Genomic DNA, 22,329 nt, shown 5'->3' with positions numbered 1-22,329 from the left:
GCTTTTGTTAGTTACTGATTGGGCTGCTTCCCTTTTCACAATGAAAGAACTCTAAATTGTTGCTCTGATTCCCAGACTTCTTTTTCAAAAAAAACCCAAAAAACCAAAAAAAACAACAAGCACTTACTGATATTTAAAGGTATTTAAAGGCTTATAGTTACTCTGCCAGCACCTGGCAGAGAACCCACAGTATACATATTTAGCCCAAAACTCACGACCAGAGATACAGTAGTGTGTGATGCAGTCAACTGCAGACTTTGGGAAGATTTGAGGTATCAGGAATGCACCCCTCCCTTCCCCAACATGTTCTCTTCAGATGTAGTCCAGGGGAAAGGCTGGAGCCTCCATGATGAGCAAAGTTATGAAGCTTTCCACAGGCACCTTCCAATATGACTGCCAGGCCAGAGCTCTTCCTCCACCATGCTGTTCCTCTCACATAGACTGCAGGACCGAGTCAAGGACACCACATCCGTCGGAAAGCTCACAGGGTCCAATGCTAGGAAAGACATCTATCTCCCTTGCTCTCCTCTTCCCTCCCCTTCCCTCATATCAGGTGGAAGCAAAAGTAAGACTCTTTGTTGAAGCTCAAAAAGCAGTAAGAGGCCTGTCTGAACTTGATAGTTGTTTTCCTCATTGAACTAGTCCGGCTGAGGAGAATGAATGGCATTTTCAAATGTTTTCATTTCACACTTAAAGTTTTACATCCTTCTCTAAGCTGAGAGTTACATGCACCTTTACCTCATTTTATATTGTAATTTATTGTTCTAAAGGAAATAAAGACCACTTTGATGAATCTCTAAAAGCAACCAGTTTTCCTAGCCAAGTGATTCTCAGAGTGGGTCTAATCATTAGCCACAGCAAGCTGACTGGTAAGCACATACATATTTACATGTAAGCACGCACACACACACATACACACATGAAGAGGTAAGAAAGAGAAAGATACATATGTCATCCACATAGGCACACACAAAGAAACACACACCCACAAGCACACAGTGCACACAAAAAAAGACAGAGACAAAGACATACATCACACACACACACACACACACACAGTCCCACAAGCAAACATATACACAGAGAAAGAAAGGAGAGTGGGGAGGGAGAAGGAAGGGAAGAGAGAAATTACACAGAAATACACACCCAGTATACCACAGCACAACAGGCATACACACAAGAGTGAGATCACATTCTCTCTCTCTCTCTCTCTCTCTCTCTCTCTCTCTCTCTCTCTCTCTCTCTCTCTCTCTCTCAGACTTTTTAGCAATGAAAGCCAAGAGGGCCCGTCTCAGACCTAGTATTGAGTCAGAAACTCTAGAACAGTGGTTCTCAGTGCTTCTCAACCTTCCATTTTATTATTCAATATATTTTTATTTACATTTCAAATGATTTCCCCTTTCCTGGCTCCCCACTCCCCGAAAGTCCCATAAGCCCTCTTCCCTCCCCCAGTTCCCCCATCCATCCCTTCCCACTTCCCTGTTCTGGTATTGCCCTATACTGCTGCACTGAGTCTTTCCAGAACCAGGGGCAACTCCTCCGTTCTTCTTGGACATCATTTAATATGTGGATTATGACTTGGGTATTCTAAATTTCTAGTCTAATATCCACTATCAGTGAGTGCATACCATGATTGATCTTTTGAGACTGGGTTACCTCACTTAGGATGATGTTCTCCAGCTCTATCCATTTGTCTAAGAATTTCATGAATTCATTATTTCTTTTTTTTAATATATATATATTTATTTTCTATATTCTTTGTTTACAATCCAAAAGCTTTCCTCTTTCCCAGTGACCCCATCCCCATATGTTCCATAAGTCCTCTTCTCCCCATCCAGTCTCCTATCTTTCCCCCTCCCTTTTCTCTGTCCTGGTACTCCCCTACAATGCTGGATCAAGCCTTTCCAGGATTAGGGCCCTCTTCTTCCTTCTTCATGGGAATCATTTGATATGCTAATTGTATCTTCATTATTCAGAGCTTCAGGGCTAATTAATATCCACTTATCAATGATTGCATTCCATGTGTATTCTTTTGTGATTGCATTACCTCGCTTAAGATGATATTTTCCAGTTCCATCCATTTGCCTAAAAAATTCAAATTCATTATTTCTAATGGCTGAATAGTACTCCATTGTATATATTATATACCACAATATATATATACCACATTTTTTGTATCCATTCCTCCACTGAGGAACACCTGGGTTCTTTCCAGCTTCTGACTATTATAAATAGGGCATAATGGAACACGTAACCTTATTATATGCTAGGGAATCCTCTGGGTATATGCCCAGGAGTGGTATAGCAGGGTCCTCCAGAAGTGACGAGCCCAGTTTTCTGAGGAACTGCCAGACTGATTTCCAGAGTGGTTGTACCAATTTGCAACCCCACCAGCAGTGGAGGAGTGTTCCTCTTTCTCCACGTCCTTTAATAAAGTCCCCCATTCACTTTCATTGCTACTTCCTAAAAGTAACTTTACTACTGTTATAAATTGTAATACAAATATTTGAAAGGGCCCTTCGAACACAAAGGGTTCGCAACCTACAGGCTTGAGAATTCCTGCTCTTGGGTAACCGAGCCACTGTTATCACAAGTATTCTGGTAGTCACTTGTTCCAAAACCCCATGAGAACCACCATCCTTGCCTATAAGAGACTGTCCTCATGGTATCTCAACTGTTTCATCATCTAAACTAAATTTTTAATTATATTTACAAGCATGGTCTGTAGATTTCTCTCCCCCCTTCCTCCCTTGCTCCCTCCCTCCTCCTCCCCTCCCCTCTTTCTGTCAAGGGTAAGAGTGACACTCAGATTTCCATGCCAAAGTTGAAGTCAGAAACTCAGGAACATTCCACAGTAAGACATAGTCCCCTTCTCACACCATGTTCTGCTAATTTCAGGTGTCTCCCTGGTCCCTCTTGCTCTGCTATACACCATTTACTTATAGTTTTTTTCATTTTTTCCTCAAAAAAATAGATAATTTGTTTAGTTTTAATCAAAATACAATTAAATCACATTATCCTTCCCTTTCCTCTCTCCAGACCCTCCCAGGTTTTCCTCCCACATTCATGTTGACAGTTTCTTTATCTTTGATAAGTATTAGTGTGTGTGTCTGTGTGTGTGTGTGTGTGTGTGTGTGTGTTATTAAATATGTAAATACAACCTGCTAAGTCTCAAGTCTGATCACTCTGTTGAACAACCAGTTCCCGGGAGAGACTAAATTTCCTTCCCCACTACCTGCAGGTTTTTGTCTAGACATAGAACTCTGTGGGATTCCCCTGTTCATGCGAACATGCTCATTGATACTGCCATTGTTTTAGAAGTGTTTATGTCGTCATTTCTAGGAGAAACAATCTCATAGCAGACTTCCTAGGATTTTGACTTTGAACAATCTTTGTGGGCCCTCTTCTGTGATGTTCTCAGAGACACAGATGCACAATTTTAGGTATAGATATGTCTGTTAGAGTAGGCATATTTTTAAATTTTAATATAAACTAAAATAAAAATGTGTTTCATAATTAAAATAACTGCTCCAAAAGACAAAAAGAAACAGTAGATCATTAGACGACTGTTCAGGCAACATGAAGATTTAAACACTATGCATGTAGCCACACAGTAGACCATGACATGAAACATGCAGAGAAGTATTAAGAAATGTCAAATACTTAGGAAAGGGTCTTGGGCAGAGACAAGTGTATTACTGTCGGCACAATGGAGATAGCAGGAGGGGGAAGCAGGGAGAAGACATAGCTCGTGACAAGATTTCTAATTCTTCTATTTCTGAAATCCATCAAGTCTTCACTTAAAAATGGCTAGATAAGCAAATGCTGGCATTTATTTACAGGCAGTTGGTAGAACCCCTAAGGAGAGAGAAGTGAAGTCCAGGACCCCCAAAGGAAGGAGGACAATAGGCCTCTGTACTGGCTAGTTTTGTGTGTCAACTTGACACAGGCTGGAGTTATCACAGAGAAAGGAGCTTCAGTTGGGGAAGTGCCTCCATGAGATCCAGCTGTGGGGCATTTTCTCAATTAGTGATCAAGGGGGGAGGGCCCCTTGTGGGTGGTACCATCTTGAGGCTGGTACTCTTGGGTTCTGTAAGAGAGCAAGCCAGGGGAAGCAAGCCAGGGGAAGCAAGCCAGTAAGGAACATCCCTCCATGGCCTCTGCATCAGCTCCTGCTTCCTGACCTGCTTGAGTTCCAGTCCTGACTTCCTTTAGTGTAAGTTCAATAAACCCTTTCCTCCCCAACTTGTTTCTTGGTCATGATGTTTGTGCAGGAATAGAAACCCCGACTAAGACAGCTTCTACCAGTCAAAAAGCTCCAGTGTCAGAAAAAGGAACATGGCCGCCACCCAGGCAGTAGAGTGGCTTATGCTTGCGTTTTGGGATGCGGACCTTGATGTGTGTACCTTTTCTAAGAGGTCTCACACCAAACCTTTAGTATCATTTTGTAAACTCTATGTTCCGATTTCAGAAACCCCAAGCTAGTCATGCTGGCTTTGTGGCAGAAAGATAAAGTACTGACATACTTTGGATATGATGTCATAGTCAGCGGACAGAAGAGGATTATCACTAAACAGATAAAAGGAAAATAACTTTAAAGGGAACATAACCTAACACGGCAAACTCATGTGCACCAGAGAAAGAAAATTCAGAAATGTGTGTGCATGGGTGGTTTGCATTGTCATGAGCTAAGAGAAAACACACACACACACACACATTAAGGCATTAAAGGAGGACAAATGAATTGGTTCCATCTATTGAGACCCATTCCACAAAGTGCGCAAAGAAGTTCATTTTGTGTTTGTCTTGTCTAAAGATCAGTTAATACATGTCAGTCAGCTGTAGCACTTCACAACTGTAATTTCACTCTCTCCTGTATAAAATAGTCACATAACTGAGGAATGAGGCCTAGGACCTTAAGCAAGGAGTGGTTAAATCACTACACTAGAACCCAACACCATTAGGAAATAAAGACTGAACAGCGCAACTTGATTCCACAAGTTTACTTCTGAATAACATTTTGCAGTCAGCAATGGTTCATCCTCTAAATGGATATGATTCCAAGCTGGAATTCTCATATCAAATTAATTCCCAACAAGACCCACAAATGCTTCTTGGATCACGTACTTCAAATCTGAAAGATGGAGGTGTGTAAATGGTCACTCGTTAAACTCTTCAGAAACAATAGCCTTTCACTGTAGAGCCCTACAAAGAAATTATATTTGAGGAAATTAATTAAAACATAATCATGACTTTTAACATCTTTCTGCCAGTATTCTCTCCTTTTCATTTTCCCAGGAAAAATATGTAGATGTTCTCTTATTAAAAAATAAGCTAAAAACTCCAGAGATCAAATGTCTTCTAGGGGGAACGCCATGAAAATGGGATCATTTCTGTGAAACTCCCAGGGTGCTGCTGGGATTCTAAGAGCAATGGAATCCCTTTCTGTTGTTGATTTATTATTTCCACCAGCTTTTCAAATTTCTGTCTACATATTGAAAAATTCTTTTCTTTCCAACAAATTTATACTTGTATGGCAAAAGAGTTCTTTCATATGCAATAAAATTAGGATTACAGTAAACAAAAGATATATGAAAACATAAAAGAAATAAAGCACAGATTTGCTTTCTCTTTGGGTAAGCAACTAAAAATGTATGAAATGGAAATGCTATAGCTCTTCTCAGTAGACAGTAGGTGTCACAGCCTGGAAACTGGTTCAGTCTTTGGTTTTCTTAGCCTTAGATAGTAATAGCAAGAAGTCATAAACTTGCTAAATATAGATTGTGTCCAGTGTTGATGAAAAAGAATTCCAGCATGCTGCCCAGCAGTTACCTCACTGATGCTAGGTGGACAACAGACATGTTTAGATGCATAACCATGTCCTTTCCATCCACTAAACAAGAAAAAGGGAGAAGAGGAGGCTAGGGGCACAAAAGGAGGAAGAGCGTGCTCACTAGGCTGCCTGACCAAATGCAGACGTCAAGGTGGATGCCAAGCAGCAGCGCAGTGACTCACCTGGTAGAATTTCAGTCTCTTGATTAAAGAGGACATATGCAGGGAGTTGAATGGCTTGTTTTTCTGAAGAAATTAAAAGGCCAATTTTACTTTTGTTCTAAAATGCCTCTTGTTAGAGTATGCCCTGATAGGCAAATGATATAGAGAGAGACCAAAGGGGCTCACATATAACTTCTTCCAAATGAGAGTAAAATTGGTGACGAAATCCCAAAGTTCCCATACAATCAGTTCCAGCATCAAACACATCAGGATCCAGTCCATTGTGTCTGTCATCTGTTTATCTGCATCCACCCTCTGCAGCCAACCCACAGTGGTTACCCAACAATTCCTTTTTTGCATGAACCAGATTCTTGTGGACGTAGGGTTATTTTAGTAATTATTAAGTTTCAAATGTGTTAAGGTTATTTTAAAAATCTGGTTTGGATCAGCAGTTTCAGTAAATCGGAGCTAAGCAAGAAGTTGGAAGGAGTCTTTTCTATTGACCTTTTCCTCATATTTAAAATGTCTCTGAATCTGACAGTAGATATCAAGAGATTTGGAAAAGGTCATTCCTCTTGCCTGGGTAGCTCAACTTTCAGTTATCTACCCCAAGGAAGTAATAAGAGGTGTGAACTGAGATTTATGTCTGGAGATGTTCATCCCAGGACTATTTAGAACATCCACGGATGAATATGTCCAGGCGCAAGGTCAAGTTTAAATCAACTTGGGATGAAGGTGCAGCCGTGTAATGGCAACTCCGCGATCATTATCTGTGATGTTTTTGAAAGCTTTTCTTTAAATATTGGGCAAACATCTCATGATACAATGATAAATGAAAATTACAGGGGAACACTTCTACTGATAATGTACACCAAAGCCACAGCATAGAGATAACTGGAAGGAGAGAGCGGAACACACCAAAAGAGAGTAAGCCAGAAGGCAATTGCGTTTGTCCTTAATGATGAGGTTAAGGCAATTTTGGCTTTCATCTTTTCAATTTTTTCTCACTTCCAAGGCTGTATATATACTCAAGAAAATGTGATTATTTTATAGTCCATTGGAGAGTTTTTTAATTTTTTATTATGCCAGAGATTTCTAGCAAAAGGACCTAGTAGTTCAGATGCCATTCCATTCTCAAAGTGTCTTCCAGACAGAGCATGCTAAGCTGTCTGCTAAACCCAGGGGCCTGTCTGGTTGGCATCCTTTGCTCTTCACACATGTCAGAAGCTGATTTCACAGTGCCTACTGTGTGACCCTTGTCCTTGTTTGGAATGCTGCTAAGGGAGCCAGGTAAGGGGACACCAGGTAACACTGGATTTGCAGTCCTGCTCTGGTGACACTGTCAGCTGTTCCTTTTTTAAAAGGAATTCTCTTTGAATTCTCACTCTTAATATCTACTTTATCTTTCTGATAGATTACCATATATATCATTAGTCTTAGAGACCTGGATGCCCCTTTCCCATCCAAAATGAAAACAACTAAATCCTAGAATTATCAACTATATAAACCAGGATAGGAGTCTAGCAATGGGGAAGATGAGTCATTCTACATTCCAGCATCCTCAGTTGCATTGATTAAAATCAAGATTCTAACATTTATGCCACCAGAAGACAAATACAGCAATACAGCATCCTCTGTGTTCTTCCTGGCTGTGAGTATCCTGCTTTCTTCCAGGATAAGAGCATTTCCATCAGATACACAGCCACTAATCATCTACATGGTGAGCAAAGCTAATAACACCAAGGGTATTCTCAGTGAAGAAAGTGGACCTGGGGGATCGGAAGAATCACACCTCAGCAGTGGCTCTCCTCTCAGGATCTGTGGGCCACCAGCCTTTTCTAAGACACAAATGTGTTGCAGGATATTTGATCACACTGTGAACCCAGAGATTGCGTTATTTACTAGAAAACCTTGTTTCTGGTTGTTGTGTGGCTCAGACCTAGCACATATCTTTAATCTAAGAACTTTCTGCTTGTTGTAAACAGAACTAAATAAAGTCAACCAGAGGTCAAGAGGCAGGGCAAGCAACCAGTTGGCAGGAAGTAAACATTGGGGGAAAAAACAGAGTAAGAGGAAATCAGGAAGATGGATAGAGAGGCATGTAGGAAGGAGAAGAAAGAGACATTGAGTTTGAGGGGTTTCTGAGACAGCATGGAAAAGGAGAACTTTCTCTTGGGGATATTGGCTGAAGTGGAAAGTCAGCTAGATGCTTTCTCTGCTCTTCTGAGCTAGAAGGCTTGACCCTCTCCCTAGAAAAGTGTTTTGCTTTTCCATTAAAATTTGCCTGTCCAGATTACAGGATTATAGACAACCAAAGGCTGGTAGGTACTAGGTTGGAATTCATTGAGCATGGCTTCTTGCTTTGTTTCTTCTTTTTAGGATTTTTTTTAATGACTAGAAGATGCCCATGTGACCTCCTGGTGTGGACAAAAAGAAGTAATACAGTCCACCAATGACATGTCTTAGATGTGTAGTGGGGAGAAGAAGACAGGAAGAACAATCTAGAAACCTCTCCTGCTTATCTGCAGTTCACAGAGCTGAAGTCACTGTCACAACCTCAGCCATGAGAATGGCAGCACCAATGCATGGAGCAGTTATCACAAGTCACAGGCTTTCTCACTCAGTTCCCTGCAACATTCTGCAGTGCTCATGCCTGCCCATGCATGGCGCTCGATGCCTCCATTACAGAAACGAGCAAACAGAGGAGCAGGGAGTTCATCTTTTCCTCTGGTACACTCATCAGCGTCATGAGAACATTTCACCTCTCTGAGGAAAACTATTACCAATATCCTTGCTCACTTCCATCACAAGGTTGAATTTCTCAAACCACACTGACATGCATTGAACAAACGGATGCAGAGTGAGACTTGAATAACATCAGTAAGACACTGGAGTTATATCAATATATTCACTCCCAGTGCCTTCCAAAGCTTTGTTTGTGGAGAAATAGAGAATAGAGATTGGGGAAGAAAACCATGTCCTTTTGTTTTTAAGGTCTCCCTCCTCTTTTAAGACCTGTGTTTCACTTTAAGTTTCTGTTAAAATCTATCCTCTATAAACTTCAACTCTGCTTCAAAAAGAAAGACAAAATGTTCATATCCATGGAATAGCATGAAACACCTTTAGTAAAACAGAATATTCATGAATACACGTTAACAAATAGAGAAAAACCAAAGGCAAGAAGTATTCTCAGCATGATTCCTATTTTACTGTGTAGAAATGCAAGCCTGATTGCCAATTCATTGAGGTAATGTGTAAGGGAGTGGTTATACCACAACAGAACACTCATGTGCTGGAGAAATGGGAAAAGATTAGGACAGAACGGAACATGAAGAAATTAGCAATATTCCATTTAGCAAATAAGGTAGACAATTCAGGAGTATTTGCCATAATATTATTATTTAGATTAACAGGACTAGAGAGATGGTCTACCTATAAAGAGCAATGGCTGCCCTACAGAAGACCTAGGTTCAATTCCCAGTATCCACAGGACAGCTTGTAACTCCAGTTCCAAGGGACTGATGCCCTCTTCTGACCTTTTGTACTGCACAGATGCGATGCAGGCAAAACATCCATATACATAAAATAAAAATAAATCAATAAGTCCAATTATTTTTTAATTAAAATGTGTACGATATATTCTGATCACAGTTTCATCTTCTCTCAGATCCTTCCTACCTCACACATCCAACATCATGCCTTTTTCTTTATTTAGAAAATATGTGCCTAATAAAAATAAAACCATAAAAAAATCACAAGAAATGCATACCCATACACACACAAAGCTCACAAAAACACAAAACTGGAAAAGGAAGGAAGGAAGGAAGGAAGGAAAGAAGGAAGGAAGGAAGGAAGGAAGGAAGGAAGGAAGGAAGGAAGGAAGGACGGAAGGAAGGGAAGCCATTTTTTCTGGAAGAGTGGCCAGTTCTTTCTGCTGCTAAGCCATCTCTCCAGTCCTGTCACAAAACAATGTGAGACAAAGCTACCATTGAGCTCATTTTGTGCTGGCCATCTACTGCTGGACATAAGGTCAGTCCTTAAATAAGGTTTGTGTACCCATGGAAACCCCAATGAAGAAACTAATTTTTCCCTTGCAAGTGACTGTCAATTGGAAATAGCTCCTTGATTGGGAATAAGAGATTGAGTCCATTCATTCCTCCTTCTCAGTACAGAGACCTCATCTGGCTTGATGTGCAGGCACTGTGTATGTTGCCACAGTCTCTGTGAGTTTGTATGTGTGTCAGTCCTGTTGTATCTGGAAGACAAGGTTTCCTTGGGGTCATCCATACCTCTGGCTTTTACAATCTTTATGCCTCCTGTTCCACCTATAACCCTGAGCCCCGAAGGGAGATGTTTAATGAAGACATAACATTTATTAATGGGTGCTCCAAAGTCTGTCACTCTCCACACAAGTATATATATATATATATATATATATATATATATATATATATATATATATATATATATATATATATATGGGGGTCTGTGCCTGCATGTGTGCACGTGTGTGTGCATTGTGTATTTTCATAAAATAATTAAATGAATAATAGAATCTATTTCCACAAAAGGAATGATGCAGGTATAGAGATAGAGATGCCTAGGATGGAGCATTTGGCCAAGTTATTTGCAGTGAACTTACTTTTCCTCTACTGGGATGAATTCATGGATCATTCTTTCTTTGATAAATTTTTTTAAACCATCAGGTTTGCCAAAGAAGAATTAACTACTATGGGAAATATCAAGTCCATAAAAGATGCAGAAAATCAAACAAACATATGAATCGATCCTATCCACTGTACAGTAAGCAGCCTTGGACTATTATCTGTACAGAAGTGAAACAAAAGGACAGGCTCTAAAATCCCCGCAGATCACTGCCTGGAGAGTCTCAGGCTCTCCACAAATATAAGTGAGAGGGCAACCCCAGTTATCTGAGCTAGTGGATCAAGATAAGCAGACAAGTGAGGCTAGAATTTACAGGATAAGAAGGTAGAACCTCACAGATGACTGCAAAGACTCTGAAGGCTTTGATAAAGAACTTGAACATGCAGAAGGGAAACTTTACAAGGTAATGTTCTGGGGGACTGCCATTGTTCACACAGGACCATGTGGATTATATATAGAAAAGTATTGTACAGAGTCCTCATGTGGTGGCAGGGTAATGCGAAGTTGACTGAGCAGCAAAGGGTTTACTACTGGAAATCCTCTAATAAAACTTGAAAGTAAGCCTGGAAACGGCCAGAGTGAAATGCAAGTAGATTAATACAGAGAGCATAACCAATGTGTGCTAAAGACACAAAAGCTAAATTTAATACTTAGAGCACCCCTCACCTCAAAGACAGGAAGGAACGTTTAACAAAAGATTGTTAGAACAGTACTCCAGAGACAGGTCAGCAGTTGACAGTGTTTGTTTGACAGGCACAAGGACCAGAATTCAGACCTCAGCATCCATGTAGAAGCCAAGCATTCCTATAAATGTGTAGCCTCTATTTCAAGGAGGGAAGACACAGAGGATCATTGAGACTTGGTGGTGTCCAGGGTAGACAAGAGCCCCACGTTCAAGTAGAGACACTGTCTCAAAAGAATAGAGGAAGACTGATGGAGGAGGACACCTACTGCCCCTGCAAGCCCCTATGGACACACACTGGCATGTGTGTGCATGCTTAAACAAACACACACACATACACACACACACAGACACACACACATGCAAGCAATTTATTAAATTATAAAAAGGGAAACAAACATGAGAAAAGAAAAATGAAAAATGTTTTTCAAAACAAACTTCTAAATTATAGATAGATAGATAGATAGATAGATAGATAGATAGATAGATAGATAGGTAGATAGATAGACAGATAGATAGACAGATAGATAGACAGACAGGCAGATGATTAAGATTGCACTGGAGAAGTGTCTATATCCAAAATGAAATAGGTCACTTGAAGAAACAGTAATAAAAACTATCCTGAATTAACTTCCAGATAAAGATTTAAAACTTGAGCAGGAAAAACAGACTTCAGTACGTTTGGGAGAAATGACAACTAGTTTAATATGTATTTGATTGGAGCCAAGAGGAAAAAAAATGAGGAATTGAGACAAGAAGACAGGAACAAAAATAAATTCAAATATGTGAAAACTATAAATCCACAAATCTTGTATGATAAACATGAAACAGAAGAAAGAGCCAACTTCTCTTCCAATGTTTACCTCTGGAAAGAATTTTCCCAGATGTGTCTACAGTTAGCCAGGCTTAAGAATTGCTGTTTCCCTTCAAAACTTGCAAAAAAGATATTCCCAAATCCCCGGTATGCACGAGTCCTGAATCTGAGCCACATCTAACCATCCCTGGACAGCAGAAGTGCATCACTGGACACTACTGTGTAAGCCACACACAGGTAGACCACTTCCTGTGAGCAGATCACAGAGCTGTCTGAGCAGCCGACAGGAAACGTTAGAAAAATCGAGGAACATGCATAACTATCTTCAACGTGCCAGAGTAGAGATCAAAGTTAGAAAAATGTGCCCACCACCTCTTCAGAGAGCCCTGGCTTTTTCTATTTCTCTTGTAGAAGATACTCAATAAAAGATGTTAACATTTCTTCATAATTTCTGTCTGAAAATGAAAATGATAATGATGGTGGTGATGGTGATAGTGGTAATGTGGTGATGATAAACCAGGCTGACAGAACAAACAGTTCTCAAGCAGAAGAGACATAGAAAGCCACAGACATTTCTGATATAAAGGGAGACAGGTAAGAATGTCCATGAAGAGTTGGGACAAGTGACTATGATCGAAGCAAATTGTATGAAATGTTCAAAGAACTCATAGTCAGATGGAAAAAGAAGAGAATGGTCACAGACCACTCAGAAGACATGCATGCTAGGAGGCCTCCATTGTCTTCCTTGACATCTTTAAAACACTACAAAAAAAGGAAAAGCTATCATCCTAGACTTCAATACAAAGCGTGCTCATTCTTTTAAATCTGAAGACAAAGGTCTTTTGGTGACAATAAAAGCTTAAATCATTCTTTGTCAAAAGACATGTATTACAAGAAATGCGTCAGAAAAATTGAACAATACAAAATAATATCTCATAGAAATTTAGATCTACAGAGAAGATTTTTAAAATAGAACAGATAAAAAATAACTAAAATGGAAAAGTAGGGAAGTGAGGAGAGAGACAAGGGGAGAGAAGAGCAGAAAGACAAGGGGAGGGGAGGGCAGGGAGATGCGAGGAAAGAGAGAGCAGTAACCAAATTTCACTACACATGAAAAGAAACTTCAGATGAAAACCTATTTGTTTAAAAAGTCAACTTTTCAATTTAATTTTTAATTTTACAAATTTTCCCTCAATTAGATCTGAACAGTTCCTTTTTCATTTAAAATGAAATTGTGAGAGGATTAGGATGTGGAAAATATTTTTACTAAATTAACTATTTTAATAATAACTACAAAAATATATAAAATAACTGTTTTTAATAAAATAAGGAGGGCAGCAGTTGAGGAAGATACCTTATAGTGAGTGATCTCCGTCTTTCAGTATGCCTGCACACACTTGCCCACATGAACACGGGCGTGTGCACTTAATCAACTAGACAGGCACATAATTCACATCCAGATATATAAGGTATTTAAAGGTTTTCCCAAAGATGTCAGTGCAATCCTATATATGAAAATCTGTACAGTATTCCTAAAAGAAATTAAAGATCTAGGCAATGTTCACAACTGAAAAACTCAGAAGTGTCGATATACCATTTTTCCTGTCTTGTGTTATTAAATGGTATACAAATTAAAACCACAGCTGTCTTCGTATAGGAACCAGTAAGTTGACTCAAAAATTTATAAGGAAATGTAAATGATGAGAAATTTGAAAAAAATTAGAAAGTATTTGGTACATGGTTCAAAACTTACTATAGTGCTATAATGACTGAAATCAAACATATAAATGAGTGGAACACAAATGGAGTCTAAAATGAGGCCCACTCAACATGTGATTTGAATTAAAATGGACCCCATATGTTTGAGTAGTTGGTCTCCAGTTGGGGAAGATTAGGAGGTGCGCCTTTATTGGAGGAGATCTGTCACTGGGGCGAGACTAAAAGGTTTCAAAAAGACTCTTGGTATTCCTGATGCCCTCTGTCTCCTGCTGAGGAGAACATTCAAAAAGTGAGTTCTCAGCTGAAACCTGATACTTCTGCTCCACTATCAAGAACTGTAATTCTCTGAAACCTCTCTAAGTTTCCTTGGTCATAGTGTCTTATCACAGCAATAAAAAAGTAGCTAATATTGTTTTTATTCCAGGAGGGAAGTATACTTCTCTTCAACAATTAGTGCCAGAAAAGCTGGATATTCATTTAGAAAAATAAAGGTATGCACGTGCTGTTTGCACATACAAAACTCAGTAAAGCTATAAAAGTTCTCCAGAGCAATAAGAAAAAAAAATATGTGATCTTAATTTAAGCAGAGATTTTAAAACTAAGACACATACAACACAGAGCATAAAATAAATCACAGTAAATTAAAGAACATCAAATTGAAATATTTGACCTTCAACATATTCTGTTTAGAAAGACCACAAGTAGAATAAATCTTTCAAAATAAGTATCTCATGAAAGACTTTTGTCTAGACATCTTAAAACAATTCAATAAGAAGACAGCAACTCTACTTCTTTTTCTTTTAAAGATTTATTTATGTATATGAGCGCTCTCTTTGCATGCATGCCTGCGTGACGGAAGACAGCAGCAGACAGAAGAGGGCTTCCGATTCCACTATAGATGATTGTGGGCTACCAAGTGGGTGCTGCAAATTGAACTTAGGACTTTTGGGAAAACAGCCAGTTCCTCTGATCACTGAGCCATCACTACAGCCCGCAACTTTCTTTTTTTTAAGAGAGTAAAACATTTGAACCAAGAACTGGGCAAGAGGTCAGTGAGCAGGCCAGCAGATACTCCACGCCGTCAGTCAGTAGAGACATGCAAGTTAAAACCTCCATAAAACCACTGTCCTCTCCCTGGCCCAGCTAGAATAAAAACCCTGGCAGTGTCTCAGGTTGGTGAGCGTGTGGCCCACTGCACATACACTACATCTTATCTGAAATTTCCTATAAAACATGAAACAGAACTTTGACCCCTGCCCTGTGGACTGAAAATGTAAGAAAGGACTCATTACTCTGTGCCATTGCATAGTAGAGGCATGAAACTAGATTTTTTACAGGGGTGTGTTTACAGCTAAGTGTTTGTCTTGAGTCTCAGAAGTGACTTTGGACTTTTGAATGGTGTTTTGGAGACACTGAATATTGAAGCAAAGGAAATAAACTTGTTTAATGTGACACTCCCTCCAGCCTCACCAGGGGACATGCCACATTGGGGGGCTTGGAATGATGTGTCCAGTCCCTGCAGTCCTTACAGCTCTATGTGTTTTGTGGTATAACATTTGTGTCCATACCTGGGAATTTTCTAGAGATGATAATTCTTAGGAAAATGGTTGGGGATAGGGATCATCCTTCTGTCTTAACTGCTTTTGCTGTGTTTTACTATTCTGACAACAACTTTAGGGAGAGAGTGTTGATCTTAGCTCACAGTTTAAGTTATTGTCCATAACACCGGGGCAATAAAGGCAGCAGCTTGAAGTAGCTTGTCATAGCAGATCCATAATCAGAAGAGAGACTGGGTGAGTGCCTGCTGCAGCTCCAGCTCCGTGCCCATGTGGAGGCCTGGAAGTGCATCTCCCAGGGACTGCAGAATCTGTTAGGCTGATAATTACCACTAACCACCACAAATATTAAGCCAAATAACCCAGACTTGGAAAGACAAATATCAACTTTTCTATCACCTATAGAATCTAGATTAGATGTATGTAGCATGTAATTATTTAAAAAATATATACCAATCCATGCCATGTCCAGCTACACACCAGGGGTCTGTTCCCAGCCCTATACATAGCCCTGCTTCTCCAGATCTCAGAGATCACTCTCCTGGTGCCCGAGGCTAACTGCAGCCACATTCTCACCAGCCCATGCTCTGCTGTGCTTACTTTTCTCCAGGAGCTCGGTCCTTGCCTAATCTTTCCATTGCAAAGCCTGACCAAATTCTGCCCCAGCTAAATTCTTTCCCTCCAACCCACCTGAGTTGCCATGAATGAAAAACACCGGCCGATTTTAGTTTAGAATCAACAGATAGCACAACCACTGGGCACGGAATCTGTCATCCTAAACTCATCAACTGTTCTATGTTGGAAATCTTCCGGTGGCAGAATCTGCCACCAGATCTAACCTTTCATGGTCTACATCCCGCTTCCTTTCGCTTCCGCCTCACCATACAAAACAGCTGTTCCTTCCCGCTGCGTTCGCTCTTCCTCTCTCGGACCAGAACTCCTGCCTCCTCCTTTTTGCCCAGTGATTAGCTTCTTGTCGTCTTTATTATCCAATCAGTTAATTAGGGGAAAATTCCCCTACATATACATATATATTAGAGGCAGTAGGGTGGGAATGGTTGGGTAAAGACAGTCAGAGGGAGAGGGGACAAGACAGGATAACGGAGGGAAGATTTGATCCAAGTGTATGTTCTAGTTTCATGAAAACGCTTAATGAGATTCCCCTGTTGTGAATTCTCCGTTTAGTTCTATACCCCATTTTTTGATTGGGTTGTTTGGTTTCTTTGGTGGTTACCTTCTTGAGTTCTTTATATATTTTGCATATTAGCCTTCTATCAGATGTGGGGTTACTGAAGGATTTTTCCCAATCTATAAGTTGCCGATTTGTCTCATTGACTATGTTCTTTGCCTTACAGAAAATTTCTATTTTCATGAGGTCCCATTTATCAATTCTTGATCTTAGAGCATGAGCCATTAAAGTCTGATTAGGAAATTTCCCCCTGTGCCAATGAATTCAAGACTCTTTTGCACTTTCTCTTCTATTAGATTCAGTGTATCTGATTTTATGTTGAGGTCCTTGATCCACTTGGACTTTAGGCTGTACAAGGATGACAAATAAGGGCCTATTTTCATTTTTCTACATACAGACAGCCAGTTAGACCATCACCATTTATTGAGATGCTTTCTTTTTTCCATTGTATATTTTCAGTGTCCTTGTCAAAGATCAGGTATCCATAAGTGTATGGTTTTATTTCTGGGCCTTCAGTTCTATTCCATTGATCAGTGTGTCTGTCTCTGTACCAATACCATGCGGTTTTTATCACTATTGTTCTGTACAGCAGAGGAATCTTGAATGGCTGAGAAGCACCTAAAGAAATGTTCAAAGTCCTTAGTTATCAGAGAAATGCAAATCAAAACAACCCTGAGATTCTACCTTATACCAATCAGAATGGCTAAGATTAAAACCTCATGTGACAACACATGTTGGCAAGGATGTAGAGAAAGAAGAACACTTCCCCATTGCTGGTGGTATTGCAAACTGGTACAACCACTCTGGAAATCAATCTGGAGGTTTCTCAGAAAATTGCAAGTAGATCTACCTGAATCCAGCAATACCACTCTTAGGAATATACCCAAAAGATGTTCCACCATGCCACAGGAGCGCATGCTGCACTATGTTCATAGCTGCCTTATTTGTGATTGTCGGAAGCTTGAAACAACCGAAATGTCCCAGGACAGAAGAATGGATACAGAAAATGTGGTTCATTTACACAATGGAATACTATTCAGCTATTAAGAATGAGGACTTCCTTTGGGTATATGCCTAGGAGAGGTATAGCAGGGTCCTCCGGAAGTGTCATGTCCAGTTTTCTGAGGAACCGCCAGACTGATTGCCAAAGTGGCTGTACCATCTTACAACCCCACTAGCAGTGGAGGAGTGTTCCTCTTTCTCCACATCCTTGCCAACGCCTGCTGTCTCCTGAGTTTTTGACCTTAGCCATTCTGACTGGTGTAACATGAAATCTCAGGGTTGTTTTGATTTCCATTTCCCTAATGACTAATGATGTTGAGCACTTCTTAAGGTGCCTCTCGGCCATCCGAATTTCTTCAGGTGAAAATTCTTTGTTTAGATCTGTACCCCATTTTTTAATAGGGTTATTTGGTTCCCTGGGGTCTAACTTCTTGAGTTCCTTGTATATATTGGATATTAGCCCTCTATCAGATGTAGAGTTGGTGAATATCCCCAGCATGCAATAAAGACACATGCTCCATTATATTCATAGCAGCCTTATTTATAATAGCCAGAAGCTAGAAAGAACCCAGATGCCCCTCAAAGGAGGAATGGATACAGGAAATGTGGTATATTTACACAATGGAATACTACTCAGCAATTAGAAACAATGAATTCACAAAATTTTTAGGCAAATGGTGTGATCTGGGAAATATCATCCTAAGTGAGGTAACCCAGTCACAAAAGAATACACATGGAATGCAATCTCTGATAAGTGGATATTAATTAGCCCAGAAGCCCTGAATACCCAAGGCACAAATCGCATAACAAATGACTCCCATGAAGAAGTATGGAGAAGGTCCTGATCCTGGAAAGGATTGATCTAGCATTGGAGGGGAATATAAATAAGGACAGAGAAAAAAAGGAGGGAGGTGATTGGAGAATGGATGGAGAGAAGAAGGTTTATGGGACATATGGGGAGGGGGGATCCGGGAAAGGGGAAATCATTTGGAATGTAAACAAAGAATATAGAAAAAAAAATATATATATATATAAAGAATGAGGACTTCCTGAGTTTTTCAGGCAAATTGATAGAACTAGAAAATATCCTGAGTAAAGTAACTCCGACCCAAAAGGACATGCATGGTATGTACTCTCTAATAAGTAGAGATTAGCCACAAACAAAAGTACAGAATACCCAAGATACAATCCCCAGAACTCAAAAAGGTCAACAAGCTGAAGACTGGCTGAACTTCAGTCCCACTTTGGAGGGAGAAGAAAATAATCACAAAGTGGGTGAGGGGGGGACCTGGGAAGGAAAGTGGACAGGGAGTTGAGGAGAGAGAAGATAACCTCATCTGGTATTGGGAGAAGGGAAAGGATTGAAGCCCTGAGGGCCAGCAGAAAGAATTGAAACAGAAAACCTCGGGAGGTAGGAGGTTGAGAGGACCCTCCAGAATGTACCAGAGACCTGGAAAGTGAGAGTCTCAGTACTCAAAGGGAGGGACCTTAGATGAAATGCCCTACAGTAGAGAGAAAGAACTTATAGAGCCCTCCTCCAACAGGAAGACTGGGCATCAAATGAGGGAGAAGGGGGCCATTCCACAGTCAAAACTCTGACCCATAGTTGTTCCTGTCTGAAAGAACTACCGGGTTGGAAATGGAGAGGATCTTGAGGAAAAGAAGGTCTAGCAACAGGCCCAAAATGGGATCCAGCACAAGGGGAGGTCCCAAGGACCAACACTATTACTAAGGCTATAGAGTGCTCACAAAAAAGGGACCAGTGCACTCTGGAAGACCCAACAAGCAGCTGAGTCAGATGCAGATATATAGACCCAACCAATGGACAGAAGCTGCTGACCCCTGTGGTTGAATTATGGAAAGGTAGAAAGAAGCTGAGGAAGAGAGCAACCCTTTATGAGGACCATCGGTCTCAATTAATCTGGACCCCCCCCTCCTGAGATCTCTCAAACACTGGACTACCAAACAGGCAGCATACACCAGCTGATATGAGGCCCCCAACCGCATACAGTAGAGGACTGCTGGATCTGTGTTCATTAAGAGATGATGCACCTAACCCTCAAGAAACTGGAGGCCCAAGGGTGTTTAGAGGTAAGGTGGGGTGGGGGGCGGGGATGTTCTTGTTGAGACGGGGTAGGGGGGGGGGAGGGAGGAGGTCTGGGATGTGGAACAGTGTGGGGGGAGCACCGAGGGCTGTGGAATAAAATCTGGAGTATGAAAAAATAAAAAAGAAAGAAAGAAAGAAAATGCTTAATGAAATCTTTTATTTTGTGTGATTAGCAAAACTATGCTAATTTTTATTTAGTCATGTCATTTTTTAAAATCAGGGAGGGAGGAGATGCAGAATAGAAAAAGGGGGAGAGAAGAGAGGGAAGGAGAGACTCAAATCCTCTGTAGCACTGCTGAGTCTACGGTTACAAGATCATCGGTATTAGAAAGGTGGTGGCTTAGAACACAGCCCAAGTGTTAGGAACTTCCTTGAACAAGCTCACAACTGTAGATGGAACTGATGACACAATGCTTAAAGAGGTCCCCTGTGGCACCAACAAAAAGCATTGTCTATCACCCCTTTTTGGGCCTTTGCTTCTTTTTATAGCGTATCACTAATGTCGCCATGAGGAGGAGAAAAGTCTACATATAGCTGGAAAAGAGATACTGTGGAGATTCGGCGTGGGTGATTTCTTGACTTATTTTGAAACTATAGTCCTTTATCATCCATGGAAGTCTCAACAGAAGTTATTCACTCTGTACACTAGTCTGTCCTCTGGAGTTAAAACAGCTATGACAAAGTAAGTATCTCTGCCTTATCTGTTTTGAAACATTGTTGCCAACTCCATATAGACAGACCTTCCAAGATATTCTTTGCAACCTCTTTATTGTCCAGACTGTCATCTCAGGTCAGAAGGAAAGACACTACAGAGTTGGTTAAAACTCCATGTGGAAACCAACCAGCACGCTAGCCTGATGACCCAGACTCCATCCCTGGAACACATGTGGGAGGAGAGAGCAGCACCCCATAAACTATTCTCTGACCTCCACATGCACACCATGGCTTGCACTTCCCACCACACATTAAATAAACAAATGTAATAAAAGTATTTTTTTTAAAAAAAGTCCCATGTGATGTCGGCTCCAGAGAGGTGTCCCTTCACTAAAGAAATCTGTCATGGGACAGGGGCTTCTACTTAGGGGCACATGGCGCAGGGCGTGATAGCATGCGAGTGGAAGTCTGAGACAGCATGTCACTGAAGACAAATATTTGCCAAATTTGGATAAAAGCCTGGAATCCAAAGAGCTAACACAAACAAGTAATATGGTTACCACAGGACCTTCTAGACTCTTCCTAAAAGGGATCCAAGAAAACAGTGAGTATAAAATATGAAAACAACTGCTCACAGCTGCTCCTGGGTCTCTATACTCTTACTGCAGCTGTGGGAAATTGTTGAATTTCATTGGCCATGTTGCTTTAAAAGCATTTCAAAGAGAGACCAAGAGAGCCAGAGCACTTTAGTAAATTGAAAACTATTTGTAACTAATCAGAGGTTGCCGTCCTGCAACACTCAGCAGCAGGAAAGAGTAATGGACAAGCAGGACAAGCTGGAGACTGGACAGAGGTGTCTCTGTCCCTCTGGGTAGTCCTAGCATGCAAATATATATATATATATATATCCTTGCAGAAAATTTCAGAATGAAGAAAGATGAATTTTCAGGCACTACCATTTTCCATATACTGCCTGTACAGACTGTAAGCCTCTGTGATGCTAAAATAAATATGAGTTCTGGAGCCCCTGTACCCAACCACTGACCAGTGAATTGCCTCCAAGCTAGAGATGGAATAGGCTTGAGCCTGAGTTGTGAAAATTGTTGGGAGAATATGCCCAATGCAACTCCTGCAGGATTCCAAAGACCCGCTAATGGTAGAAGTAGCCAGTGCCACATGAGGATGACCAAGAACATTCCATTCTTAGTATGTTCAAATGGCAGATAATGCTTGATCCCAGTGCCAGGGGACCCGAACAAACAAAATAGCTATGACTTTTCAGTAGGACATGTCACTCGTTGGCCATTAAACAGCAATGCTCATCTTCCCTTTCCTCCCTGTTAACTGGGTGAAACTGGACTTGGACAGATTCACAGAGCTCTTCGTATTTTTCTCCGATAAGACAAGTACTGTTTGCCATCCTGTCTTAGTCTGTTAGAGCAGTAGTAACAAAATGTTCTAAACAACTGAAATTTATTTCTCTTAGCCCCAGATGCCACCAGAATTAGATTCTGATGGGGGCTCGTTTCCCATGTCCTTCGGTGGCAAAAGGGATGTGTTGTCTGGAGTACAATCACAAATATGATCCATGCAGGCTCCCATCTTACAACTTGACTAACTTCTAACACTTCTCCTTGGAGTTAGGATTTCAATATGTGACTCAGGGTAGGGTATGTCAGTATATATATACTGGAGTATGAATATATACTGGAGTATATATATATACTGACCTTTTTTTCTGTGACACAACACTGGGCAGAAGCAACTTAAGAAAGAGATTAGCTTGTCTCATTGCTCAAGAGGGGATAGAGTTCATTGTGACAGGAAGGTGGGCAAGGAGCTGGCCATGCTGGGCCCTCGGTCAGAATGCAGAGAGTGAAGGCCAGCTCTGCTCACATCGTGTTCCTCATTCCTTTTAATGCAGTCTGAGCCCCAGGGAAGGTGTCG

The sequence above is a fragment of the Apodemus sylvaticus genome, chromosome 11 (genome assembly GCF_947179515.1).
Source record: "Apodemus sylvaticus chromosome 11, mApoSyl1.1, whole genome shotgun sequence".
Taxonomy (NCBI): Eukaryota; Metazoa; Chordata; class Mammalia; order Rodentia; family Muridae; genus Apodemus; species Apodemus sylvaticus.
Note: the sequence above shows the minus strand (reverse complement) of the source record.